Source organism: Strix aluco, chromosome 2 (assembly GCF_031877795.1).
Source record: "Strix aluco isolate bStrAlu1 chromosome 2, bStrAlu1.hap1, whole genome shotgun sequence".
Classification (NCBI taxonomy): Eukaryota; Metazoa; Chordata; class Aves; order Strigiformes; family Strigidae; genus Strix; species Strix aluco.
Window position 1 is genome coordinate 80,382,175 of NC_133932.1, and position 13,418 is coordinate 80,395,592.

Here is a 13,418-nt window from a genome sequence, read left to right on the forward strand (position 1 = left end):
AGCTCCCAGCCCACAGAAACAAAATATGAAAGCTATAATCTGTATTCCTAGCATGTTTCTCTGTAACCCAGGGACTTAGTAATGCCACTGTGTGGAGAGAAAAGTACTTTAGTCATGTGAGTAAGCAAAAAGGCATAACATAAGCAAATTATACTTGAACAAGTTCAGTAACACTTGCTACAGAAAGTTAATGTGGCTGAAAGAAATTGTCATGCTTGAGTGATTTAAGAAAGGCCCTAGGCATTACAAATGTTGAGAAAGAAAGTCAAGGTAGAACTTTATGGGAGCTAATTACTAGTACTTACTTACTAATTTCTAATTGTTAAAATTAATTAAAATGTTTTCGTATTTTTTTCAATTAAGGTATGCCAGTTAATGCTTAATTTTTAGTTAATTGGAAACTTACAACCATTGCATCTAGCAAAATAAGGTCAGAGTCCAAACTGTACAGCGCTATTTAACAGATTACCATAACATTTTAGAAGGATCACACAACACTTGAAAAATAAATTTTAAAAAGGCTGTAAAATTAATTCAACCATAACTAGCCACCATACAAGCAGCTCTAAACCAGTAGCATCTTGGAGGTGGTGTCTGTGGATGTATTTGTAGAATAGCAAATCTAGAGAAATAACAGAAACAGCAAGTGGTCCCTAAGCAGTGATGCAGCTGCAGTAGTCAGCAGAATGAACCTTGTGTAGCCCCCATTGAGACTTCTTCTTTGGTCAGTGTAGAAAATTTACTGCTTCTTATGGTATGTTGGCTCTGCACAATGAACATAGCGCAGAAACATCTGTCCCACCACTGACTGAGCTCCTGCAACCTCATGCCATGAAAAATCCTCAAAGAATATCACTGATTTAATAAAATGTCATATTTAAAGTAGCAGGCACAGACAGCACCACATTGAAACAGCTATTCTACTTCCAGATCCTGAATCATCATCATTACTGGTGTGGGACCTACACACGGTTTTGCAGACATGTGTGGTCTTCACTCTTTTAAGATGCCAACTTCCAGCTTTATTCATGCTTCTCCTCATTCTCTGGTCCTTTTGGCCTCCTCTCTGAAGAAGGACCATGCGTCTTTTCTCTTTTGTGTTACCATATGCCACTCGGTGACATGAGATCACCCCCCTGGATACTGAGCATACACCATCACTTTTGACAATGAGAGTGGTCTATTTTTTTTCCCTTTGGGTGTATCTAGTGTTGCTTCTCCATTACAGCTGTGATAAACACCACACTGAACTTTGGCATCAGAGTTTTTCTGCAGACATTTCAGAGCTCAAGGAGGGGTAATCAAGGATGCTAAACTATCATTGACATTCCACGTAAAGAGCAAGAGGAGTTTTACTGAGCCTGTCCTGTTGAACCATCACCTGATACTTCCACTTCAAACAGCCTTTGGCTCAGTGTTGAGAAGTAGGACCCAAAAGTATGATTATACAGACCAGAGAATTACACTACAAGAAATAACTTCTTTTCAGAGTAATTAATAGGCTCACATCCCACACACTAAGGGCAAATAGAAAGCTTTTTATTAACATAGCCAGTTTGAGAGACATGGAAATTGTTTTTGCTACAGACCAATCCTGTAATGTAGCAGGTTGGTTTAGTGATGAGGACAGTATTACACAGACAGGAAGCAATTTTTCCTTGCTGTCAAATAATGCAGTAACATATTTTTCTTATGCCAAGGGTCAAACTCCATGTAATCCTTCATTCACCTTTTCACAAAATTTGAAAGGGTATAGAGGAGAATACAGAAATGGGTCCATCTTTGAAGCATATTCCTGAGAGCTAATATTATTTTTTTGTTCTACCTCTGTTATAAAAAATGGAGGGGTTTTTTGATTGTTTTTTTTTGTTTGTTTGTTCGTTTGTCAAAGGCTGTGTTAGTTCACAGAGGAGATTGAGAAGAGATGTCATTAGGTACCTTTTATTTTTTTAAATCAGCCCAGTGACAGTGATGTTGGCTGAGTGCTCAGGGAAGCTCAAAAACATGTTTTACATCTGATGCTAAATTCAGGCCTTGTTCTGGACTTTCTCTGAGTGTTCTCCTCACTGATCCAGAAAAAAACTGAGGAGCTGCTCATTTGGGCTGCAAAAGCAAAGGTGACTAGATGCAAACACTGTCCCATCCCTCCCTTCTCTGTTTTTTTCACTCTGCATAGCAGTGTGCCTTATCAACATAGCCTGTGAGGAGCTACCCAGGTTCAGCAGGACAGGACTACCTGGTTGCTTCTTAGTGACCTGGGCCAAGAGGCAGCAGTGCCTCCTCGGTAAGATCTTGTTCTTTTAAACCAGTATCATGCTAGGAAGGGTCTTCACATTTGTCTTTCTAGATAAACTGCAATACAAATGCCTAAGCCATTTCCCCTTCTCATTCTTAGATGATGGTATATATACAGAGGTCCCATCCAGTACACATTTACTCGTGAGTGTCATACTCCCGGGACACTGAAAGCCACTTTAGTGGAAAGTGCCTGTAGCCACCACTTGAACTGTAGTCTACACTTTTAGGGCTTAAGGAGGACTTAGTGGTTTCTTGGCCTTTATCCCGATTCTCCTCTAGTGCATGACTTTGTGGAATTCATGGTTACAAGCACTTCACCCTGCATTGTTTCTAGGCAGTTACTGTGTGAGTGATGAATAAATTAAACAGATACTTAAGTGATAAGAAAGAAGTAAGCAGTCCTGTTTACAACCCTCATTTCTTCTATAAACTGTCAGGAAGTAAGTTAATCAGTCATTTAAGAAGTTCAAGGCAAAGTTGAAAGTTAACCTGTTAATGGCATTTTCCATTATATCAAAACTTCTTTTTTCTGTTACTGAACAGTCAAAAGTTGGGAAACAGCTGGGAGCTTAAGGAGTGTTTAAATACAGAGCTGGAAAAGGGAAGACATTGCTACAGGCCTTTGTTGAACCATATTTCCCAAAACTCCACAAATACACTAGTTGATCACGTGACGTATTGCTGGCTCTGTTAATTGAACACTGTGTCAGTAACATGTAATATTTTTATCGCTATTGATATTCTCTTTTTAAATCAATCCAATGTCAGTTTTTAAACACAGCTGACGCCTTTGCAGCAAGGCAAGAATGTTTATACATGTAAGCTGTAGCCTCCAGTACGCGATTTCTACTTCAGCCTATGTTAATTATTGTAACCTACTAGCTAGAAGAATTCCCAAGGCTGATATGTTAGCTGGTACATATCTGACTGCTGACAATATACATTTCCCTCATGAAGACATACACACTTAGCTAAACTGAGTTAGTTGTGAGGAAAGTTATGGTGAAATGAAAAAAAAGAACTAAGTGCAAATCAATCCTGATGGTATCTGGATAAGAAAAGGAGAGCTCTGCAAAGGAGGTAGCTAAGGTAGACAATGTGCCAGATAAATAAGTAGTAATGCCAAAGATATCCCTCTGCAGAGTGGGTGGACAATGCACATTGATCCTGAGCACAGTGGAGAAAGTTATGAGAGGCCTAAACAACCATGAAGAAGATGGATGAGCAGTGAAATTAGAAGTTACAGAGACTGAATAAGTGACCCAAGTGTCCTGATCCAATGTCGGGGGAGGTTTTGATACGATCCCAAGAGCAAGATTTGAGACACAAACGAGGTCAAATGCCATATACCCAAAACAGGTTTTTATTATTAAAAAGGTGAAGAGGGGTAGCGATAGGACAGAATGGAAGGAAAAGACAGAAATAAAGCAAGGATGTGGGATAGGGCTGCAAGAATAGTCACCACCGTGGATCCAGCGGTGTCCCGTTGGTCCTCAGTCTTCAGTTCTTCGGTGGTGGGTGCACACGGATCTGGCTTCGATGGTGGATGCACACTGAGCAAAATTTTCTGCTGCCTTTTTAAGTTCATCGAATCCGCTGATTAGCATATCTGCTCACCTTTAGGTTTTTTTTTCTCTGGCCCAACAGGTTTTGTTGCATCTGGCTTCAGGGCAGGAACGTTTGCCTCTTGTCAGTTCATTATCAATGCATGCATGGGGTCTGGCCTACACAATAGAGCCACAAAAGTCTACAGAATGGGGCCAGCTCAGCACACCTCTGCCCCTTTGAGGCTTGTCTAAAGAGTCCGGACAATGCAGCCACAAAGAAGTGGGGGGGGTGCATCCTTCAATACACTCCCGCTTCTCTGGGCGACATCCCCCAGACCAATCCACAGGCCGCAGCAGCTTCTCTTGGAGGTTTGCACAGACATAAGCAAGCTTTGAGACAGTCATAGGACATTTCAGTCTCTCACACCAAGTCTTCTGGAGAAGTTAAAGAAGTAAAAGCATTGTGCAAAGTAGTGACGATATCAAAAAGCCTGGATACATCGCTACTCAACACAGGCAAAAGCTAAGCTGTATGACAGTATGGCTGGGCAAATAACACAAACTCAAAAAGGGTTCTTGAGAACTGGCAGTGATGAGATGGTGTTGAAAGTAGGAAGGGTGCCAAATCCTGCTGTCTCTTCCAGATCCATGCACTCTAGAAACTGGGTAAACATGGTAGCAGGAAAAGGCTGAAGGGTCACCTCCTAGAGAGGAATTTCAAGAAGCAATTAAATCACTGGAAATGGGAAAGCTGAGGGAAAAGAGAATTTCACACTTTTCTATAGCAAAAGGACAACATCAGGTTATAGTGGTATGAAGCAGTTACGGTTTGAGACGTTTGCTGCTCACCTTGTTACTCACAAAGAGCTGGCTGACATACACAGCTAGTGAAGATACTGTCAGAGTCTTATGCTCCTTCCAAATTTGTTGCTTTTTATTGAGTACTGCAGTCACAATACAATAATATTATTATAATATTAATGTTACATATTATAGTATAATCCTATTATTAATAGTACAGTTGTTATATTGCTGTAGAACAGAAAGAAAAATTTCATATGCTGATCACTAGGAGAATTGCTATGAGAATATATGGATACAGCAGGTAACCCAGTTCAGGATTTACACTAACTTCATACAAGCTAGGTATGTGGGTGTTTAAGAGTATACATATATGTATGTATTTAATATCTATATAGATACAAGCTATGCTTTATTACATTTTTAAGCATTTATGTTAGTTGCTTAATGGGCAAACTTTTTATTCATGTACATTATTTACATGAGCAGTTTTTGATTATTTGTCTAAGAATGGGTGGGATTTTGAACAATTGGTTCAAATCAGTGTTTGGTGGGAGAATAAAAACACACAGGTTAACCTTGTTTTTTTCATCATGTTCCTTTGGACATTAAGGATAAAAGATGGATTTGAAATTGATATTTCTGAGTGATCTAGCATTAGACTCCTTAGTTTATGCTGTTGACACTGGACACTAGCAAACATATTTGGATTAAAGACATTTGTTATCATTAATCGCACCATTATTGTAAGCACATTCTGCCTTGACTTGCAATAAGTGGCAGGAAGCCAGAATGGTTGTATCTACATAAAACTACAAAATGCAAAGCACTAAAATGCAGTGAAGTTGAAATGGTAGGACAAGTCATATGTTTGATCAGTGCTGAAAGCCAAGGTGAAATTGAAGGTCATTGTAGTTTGCTGAGAACTTCTGAACAGACACTGATGAAGTGATGGGCTCAATAAAGACATCATGTTTTTATAGAACAAACTCATCAAAACCAGCCACTATTAGAATTAACCTGTACTACAGTATACTAATAGCATTACTGGAAGCAGTAATATTAGACATGAACAAGCCCCAGGGTGCCGTAGACAGAAGAGTTCAATGCTTTGAAATTATTGCAACACAGATGAAGAAGGAATGAGGCTGGGAAACAGGGAAAGAGGGTAGTACCAAATATTGTGATGTGCTACAGATAAACGCTGAAGAAAAACACCACAATGCTGAAAAAAAGCATTAGTCTGCCATCCAAGTGAACTCAACCTTGAGAAAACCCATGTATGGGCCTTGAGTGCATCCTCCCCTCCTGGAGGTTTGGCTGCAGGGACTGGTGGCCAGCTTACAAACAGTGCAGCTGAGGGCGGCCCCCTTCCTGCTGGAGACATGGGGAGAGGCTCCCAGCCATCGCGGTGCTGCGGGAGGCTGCGGCAGGTGTCCCTCTCTGCCCTGTGGGATTTGCTTTTAAGCTGAAGCTCCAGAGCTTTGCTCTTGCTAGAGCTACAGCGCCCGCTGCCTGGCCTGCGCTGGGCCATGGGCCACTGATCCGGAGCCGGACCCTGACCCTCACCTGCCGACTTGACTTCCCAGCTTGACCTTGGACCTGCCTCATCGCCACGGACCTGCCTGGTGATCACTGGACTGTGTCTGACCCTGGTCGCTGTCACCATGCACTGCCACTCCCCGGGCTGCCCTGCTCCCTGGCTGGGGCAGTGGGACAGGCCCTGGCCGGTGAGGCCCTGCCCTGCCGCCCTTGTGGGGAGCCCCCGCTGCCCCACAGCCAGCTCGGGCCACCCTGAGATCTGTGCTGAGCGCCATGGGGCCCGGCCCCTGCCAATCCTCCCCAGCTGAGAGCTTCAGGTGTGCCCCGAGGCTCCCCACAGCACCCACTCTTAACACAGGCCCAAGCCCTCTGCGACCCCTGGCTCGGCCCTGGGTCCCAACCTCCTCAGTGGCACCTGAAACCATCCACCCAGCACCGAATTCCCCTGGGGCAACCCCAAGTCCTCCCATGCCCCCAGAGCTCTTCAGGGATGGCCTGACTCCCCTGCCTCTCTGTCTGCCCTGGGCCCTGTAATGACTCCCCAGCAATATCAGCCCAGGCCCACTGGCCGCTGGGGCTAGATCTATCACCCACCCCACCCCGAGCCAGGGAGCTGCACGGGCCCTGGAAATAGCTACATGGCGACTCCTGACACGGCTTGGGACCCATCAGACATCTCCCAGGCCACCCCACGGCCACAGTGTCTCACACTCAGCACCTCTGACCCCAGGGCTATGCGAGGGGTGAGGACACCCATTGTTGAGGGGGCGGCCATAGCCAGGACCCACCCTGTCCCATGGGAGCTGCCTTGAAGTCAAGATGTTGGTGCTGGATCCCTAGCAGAGCCACAGACCCTGCTGAGGTGCTGCCCAGCCTGCGTCTGGCCGTGGGCCCCGCTGATCCTGACCCACAATCCCCACACCCGTGGGCCAACACCTGAGCCTGGCCTAAGTCCATCCCCATCCCCAGGGAGGTGCCTGATGCCCAGGGCTGGGGCTGCTCTGGTGCCCCTGACTGCCCTGTTCCTGGTTGGGGGTGGGATGGGCCCTGCCTGCCAGGTCCTGCCCCAACACCCCCAGGGAGCCATGCCCTCAGAAGCCATTGTCCAGATGTCTGGGCATTAACAGCAGAAACCAAGGTAGAACTGAGGAATCAGAAATCCTGTCTATGCATGGTTCACGTTATCTGGTTGTGTTAGCAGTTTTGAATGAGTATATTTACAAGTACATGAAAATAACCCTTCCCGAGTACTGCACCGTGTTATTATGGACACAGGGATAAAAAACTTAACATGAAGAATATACCTGAAATAATATTGTAAATTTTGAAGATAAGGTCCAACTGTGTCAAAGTAATCAAAATTGCATAAAATATTGTGACATAAAATAATGATGTTATAAAAATTAATAATGAAAATGAGCTACTGAATGACTTTCCTAATACTATGCTTTGCAGATCAGAAAAGGTTTTCGTGCCTTCACAATATTCCACATCATAATACACCTCTTTAAAATTACAACACATAATCAGATTGCAAAACTCTCTCCACACCTCTTTAGCCTGTTTCATCAGGAGTGTGTCAAACACATGTTTTTGCCTCTATCAGCCTTCCATGGTACAGCCCTCTAGGAGGCTATCGCTTTGCATGGGAATTAGACAAGAACAAAAAAAGTGTTGTTGCCTTCCTGCACCAATTAACCTCCCCAACTCCTTCAAGAAGGTGCCTCCACTCAGCCCACTTCCCATTCTGATGTGGTGGGGAACCAACACCTCCTCTGAACTACTACATTTGTTGGGCATCTGCCAGTGTGCAGCTCTAATGACTTTTGCTATGCTGCTAATCATTCTTTCCCTAAAGGCAGCAGAAACATATCTGCTCATAAGCATTCATATGTACCCATCTTAAATAACTGAGATACTGAGGATGATACGCAAGTTCCTTTGAGCAATGCCAACCTCTCTTGCTCACATAGGCCCTTTAGCACCACCTTGTCTACTGAAAAAGGCTAGGTGATTGCCCCTAAACGTGATGCACAAAACACAGAACTATGCCTACACATCCAGGCATCAATTCCTGTGACCTGCTCATAAGATCCTGAAAGCAGGATTTGGTAGAGTTTATTACTTTTATGTCACTGAGAAATCATCTTCAATGGGGCCATTAACACATTTGCTTGTCACCACTGACACCAAATCCATGATATGCCAGATACACCTCTTCATCACTTTAACCAAGGTCTAATATCAGGATCTGGATAGGTTCTTCTTGCAAATTCTTTGGATTTCTTCTGGGAGCAGCCCAAAGTGTTCCATTCTTGCTCCAGCTGTGTTTGCCTCAGACCATTTCCTCTAGAACAGGAAAGGAATTTGGGATTATATATCTCCTTTTCATTCATGAACCTTAGCAGTACTGCTTACCCTGCCAGAAAGCCCAAAGCTAGTGTTTCATATAACACATATGAATTAGCTTTCAGATCTGGTTGGTCTCCAGTCTTCCCCTCAAAGGGAAGCTTATTTCAGTGTTCAAGAAATACTCCACCTCTTCAGTTTTCAGGTAGAAATGCATTAGACCGAGCCATGATTGAGAGCAACTGACACTGCCCAGAGCCCAAGTTTGTAAACTGAACAAAGCCAGTATTGTCCTGATAGCCTTCCTGAATGTCTCAGCCCACTGAGCCAACGGCACCAAGCTTGCCAGGAGCAGTGAGATGACTACATAGATTTGTCTCACACCTCCAAATGGACCAGGTGGAGAGCATATGTGAGGAGCTAAAGGTGTGGCACAGCTCTTTGTTTGCTAGTTTACCACCTAACTGGATTTAGGCCCAGCAGCTACAGCCCTTTTCTTAAATCCAGCCTTGCTGCTAATTAAAAACATACCCAAGCAGTCCATCACCCATGACTCACACATCTGACTGAAAACTGCTAACCACATTAATGTCTTCCAAAACTGTCAGGAGCCAGTAAAGCATGATCACAGCCCTCCATGGGCTGAGCCCAGTTTCACCTGTCTTGTAACAACCAGCAGATGAATGCAGGCAGTACTGAGAGTAGTTAGGAAGTTTGGTTCAGTGGGATTTGGGCTCTTCTCAGCTCTCTGTTCACAGCAGGGCAAGCATTGAACAGGAGGGGAAATGCAATGCTGCAGCTTGCTCATCACTCTCTAGCTGCCTCTTGTACAAACTACTGGTTCTTGATATTGCAGCACCTTAAGGCAAGAAGGAACCCTTAAAATCTTTTCATCTTTCTGTATGTCACAACATGGATTAGATTTCAACAATTTCCCCTTTTCACTGAGGCTAGTCTGACTAAAGCCTATCTTTGCAGAAGGCATTCTGATTTAATGGATGAGCAGTTTGTTCAATATCTTAAATGCATCTTCATCATTCAGTGTCTCTTCTTTTGCTTTATTAAACAGACTTTTAATATTGGCTATTCTGGAAATGGACCAGGTTGGACGAGATTATTTTCTGAGTTGCCTTCCAACCTAGGGTGTTCTATGACATAATATTATACTGGAGTCAGTGTATAATTGACCCTCAATTATGGCTTTCATAAACTAAACATATTAAGCTCTTTCAGTCTCTTCAGTTAAGTATTTTCCTGAGATTCCAGATACTTTCTGGGGCTTTTTTCTGCATCTTTTCCAATTTTTCAGTGTTCTTGTCAAATTATGGGCACCAAAATGGAAAGTTATAGTCTGGTATTGCCTGTTCCAGTGCCAACTCTATTTTTTTATCCAAAATAATCTGATTAATTTTATTTTCCACAGTACTGCATTGGAAACTCATATTCAGTTATGGTTGTTGAGCACTTTCTAAAAGCATTACTTTCCAGAACTGGAAATTGAGTAATCTTCATGTGCTATTTTACAAATGACTCTGTTAAAAGAAAATAATATCTGATGCCACCTATGTCAAAGAAAGGCTTACTCATTTACTGTCCTAAATGAAAGATAGTAATAAAATTGTTTAAAATACAAAGAAAAAAAAGTCTTGATAAAAGTAATAGTCCTTGGAAATTAAGAAGCAAGGCCATGTTAGATGAATAGCTCTTACACATAAACAGCTGCTTTAGCAGAGTAAAAGCAGTCCAGCTGGGAAACAAGTAGTTCAATGACCTTTCAACAGTAAAACATATTCCTCCTAAATATTTTAAACCCTGGGATCATGCCAGAGGTACCTTTTTAGATTTACTGACCATACTTTCCCATTCTGTGCTTTGCTTAATTCCATATAAGTAGCCAAATGTGTTGCATGGTGCTTGGAAAGCAAATCATGGTCATGGTGTTACAGTTTATGATGGGAAATACATGACTGATCTACTTCAATTTTGTGGTGCTATCTATTTTGGCAACCAGAGCAAAATAAATGTTATCTTGTTAGCAGTGGTTTTTTTATACCTCTGTATCTGTACTTGATCATGTCCCAGCAATGTTTGCATATTTGCCTGAGAAGTTCTCAGGCAGACTGAAAAGCCAAACTTCAGAATAAATCAGGACAAGAATTAATTCAACTGCTCCTGCAATCTCATGACAGAAGTGGTGATATCTAAGGAAAAACTTTGCCATTTCTTATAGCAGTGTCTGCAGGCTCAGAGACTAAAGGAATTTCATTAGCAGGATGACAATATTTATACATGATGATACATTGTGCTAATGTTTGTAGTTTATTGTTATTATTTCATTTGGCTTGGGAATGGAAGGATGAGGGTGGGAATGGGGAACTATATCACTGGGACATTTTTACTGGAATGTTTGAGAACTGATAGTTATGTTGTTCAGAGGCTGAGCTTTGGCCGGAATGAACACTTTGTATTCCTGTGCAGAGCTGGCTTCTCAGGGGTCCAGGAGCAGAGTGCAAGTGAGAAGAGCTGTGCCTTCTCCCATCTGGTCCTTGGCCCTGGTCTGAGGGAATTCTCCTTTTCCTTTCCCTCTCCTCCCTCCTGAAACACAAGTTGACGGCAGGGCAAGAAACAGAGCAGAGAGGGGAGGGAAAAGATGGTCAGGGAAGGAGAGGGGAAGATAGCGTAGGGGCGGGGAGGTCTCTGCAATCAGTCACAGTCGCTGGCTAGTGTTGATCCATGCCTGACTATGGATGTGCATTGGTACGCTCAGTGGGACAACATCTAGGGCTGAAGTCCATGCTTCCCACATAGTGGGAATAACAGCTTCTCTTTTCTGTTCCAAAAGCCTGCAATGATTTTTCCTGGACATCCTGAACCAAACCTTGATCCTCACCCTGGGTGACTGAACTGATTGGCACCACAATTTGAGTCTGATGGAGCAGCATCATGGGCAGTAGCTTTGAAAACACTCATATTGTCCAAGTCAGCATCATCTCCTTGTCTCAATCACCTTTCATCTTGCATGCATTAATTGTCTTTTTGTCTTTCTTTAATTGAGTTCTTTACTCACAGCCAAGAGATAATTCAGTCTGGAAGCTTTTTCATTTTTGAGGAAGGACTCTAAAAGAGTGTCTAAAAGAGACTGTGTACAGATGTGAGGCAAAATAAGACTGCTGACATGACTTTAGTGAGCATAGAACAAAAAACAGTTTTTCATTTGGGCTGGCAACCACAATCTTTCTGAAAGTTCTGTTTCTCCTTGGCACTGCCAAACTTATAAGCTATCATTTACTTTTCAGAATTGGTCAAATTCCAAAAAGCAAATGGTTGTGAGAGATTTGGAAGGGACTAAGTGGAAACACCTTCTGCAGCAGGTATTTTACAGCTCTCTGAGTGATGCCATGTCAAAGCCTCTATCATGTTACACATGCATTCCAAATGTTCCACTGTTTCTCCCTGTGCCTTTCAATGGATTTGCAGTGGACTCAGAAAGTAGAGGACATCGGTTTAGACAGCTGTAATCAGATGTCAGTATGATCTCATTTCCTATCAAAAGCATGCACATTTCAGTAGTGGTGAAAAGCATGCTCTTTGCAAAATAATATTGTTTGATTTACCATTCTTTCCTGGTATTCATTATTGTTCCAATGCAATACAATTCATCATGCTAATTCTTACAAAGTATAAACAGGTATATACCCATTGTCTGATGCCTGGTTAATGATTTATAATCTTCTTAAATCACTGATCTATTTGGGATTTGATGAAAGCAGGAGTCGTATGTTTACGGAGAAGGGCAATCGTGAGAGAAGAGTAACTACTGAATTGCCACCTCCTCAGCTCTGGAAACTTACAAAATCTCATTCAGACAAAAGAGACAAAACACATTTTAAAGTGTAGAATTCTTTGTCTACGCACCACTCTCAGCTGCATTACACACATACTTCACAGATCTCCATCCAAAGTCCAGCTCCAAGAGCAGAGCCTCATTTGGCCATAGATCCACTGAGATCAGTGGAACTGCCCTTGGTGTTAACACCTTACACAAAGCTGACATTACTCACCTGTTTTATTTTTCTTTCATATTTTCTACCCACTTCAGATGGTTGAATACTAACACTGCTTCTTGAACGTAAGTAGACAGAAAGTGTTTTGAAAGTCATGCTTACAAAATATATCTTTTATCTTCTTTAAATGAAAGCATAGGATTTGCATCTTTGTCATTATTTCCCTCTGATAAAACTAATATAGGGATGTGACTACACATACAAACAATGAAATAGAAATTAAGAGTGAAATAATCATTTGAGGGGATATATACCGCTCTAGAAAAAGAAAATATGAAGGCAGTCCTCATCACTAATGTGATAAGATTGCAAAAAATAAGGAAGGAAAATGAGGCTAGACAAGAAAACATCTAGGTCAAAGTGCCTTAAAAGATGACCTGCTTGGGTAACACTGGTAAAGACCACCTAATCTAATTTTGCAGAGGAACACAAACATTGGCAATTGTATCTAAAAGGTAAGTAACTCTGATAATTTGGAATCACTGTGGTGGAATGTAACTTTTGGGAATCCAAAAAGGACATGATGCTTTGGCAACAAATTCCTCTGTGGTTTCTGTCTGTTCTTGACTAGCTTCTTTTGCTCCCTATCTCTGTTCTTTGTTGATCCTCTTGTGCCAGCTCTCCCTGTTCCTTGACCAGTCCTATACTACATGCTTATTCTGTAATGTAAAACCTTGGCAGACATAAAGGGATGGAATCTCAAAATGTTAGCTACCTGAGCTGCTTTACTCCTCTTTGTGCTCACAAACTTTCTAGATATACATTCCTAGACATGCATTTCTATTACATTTCTAGATATGCATTTCCTGTTTCCTTT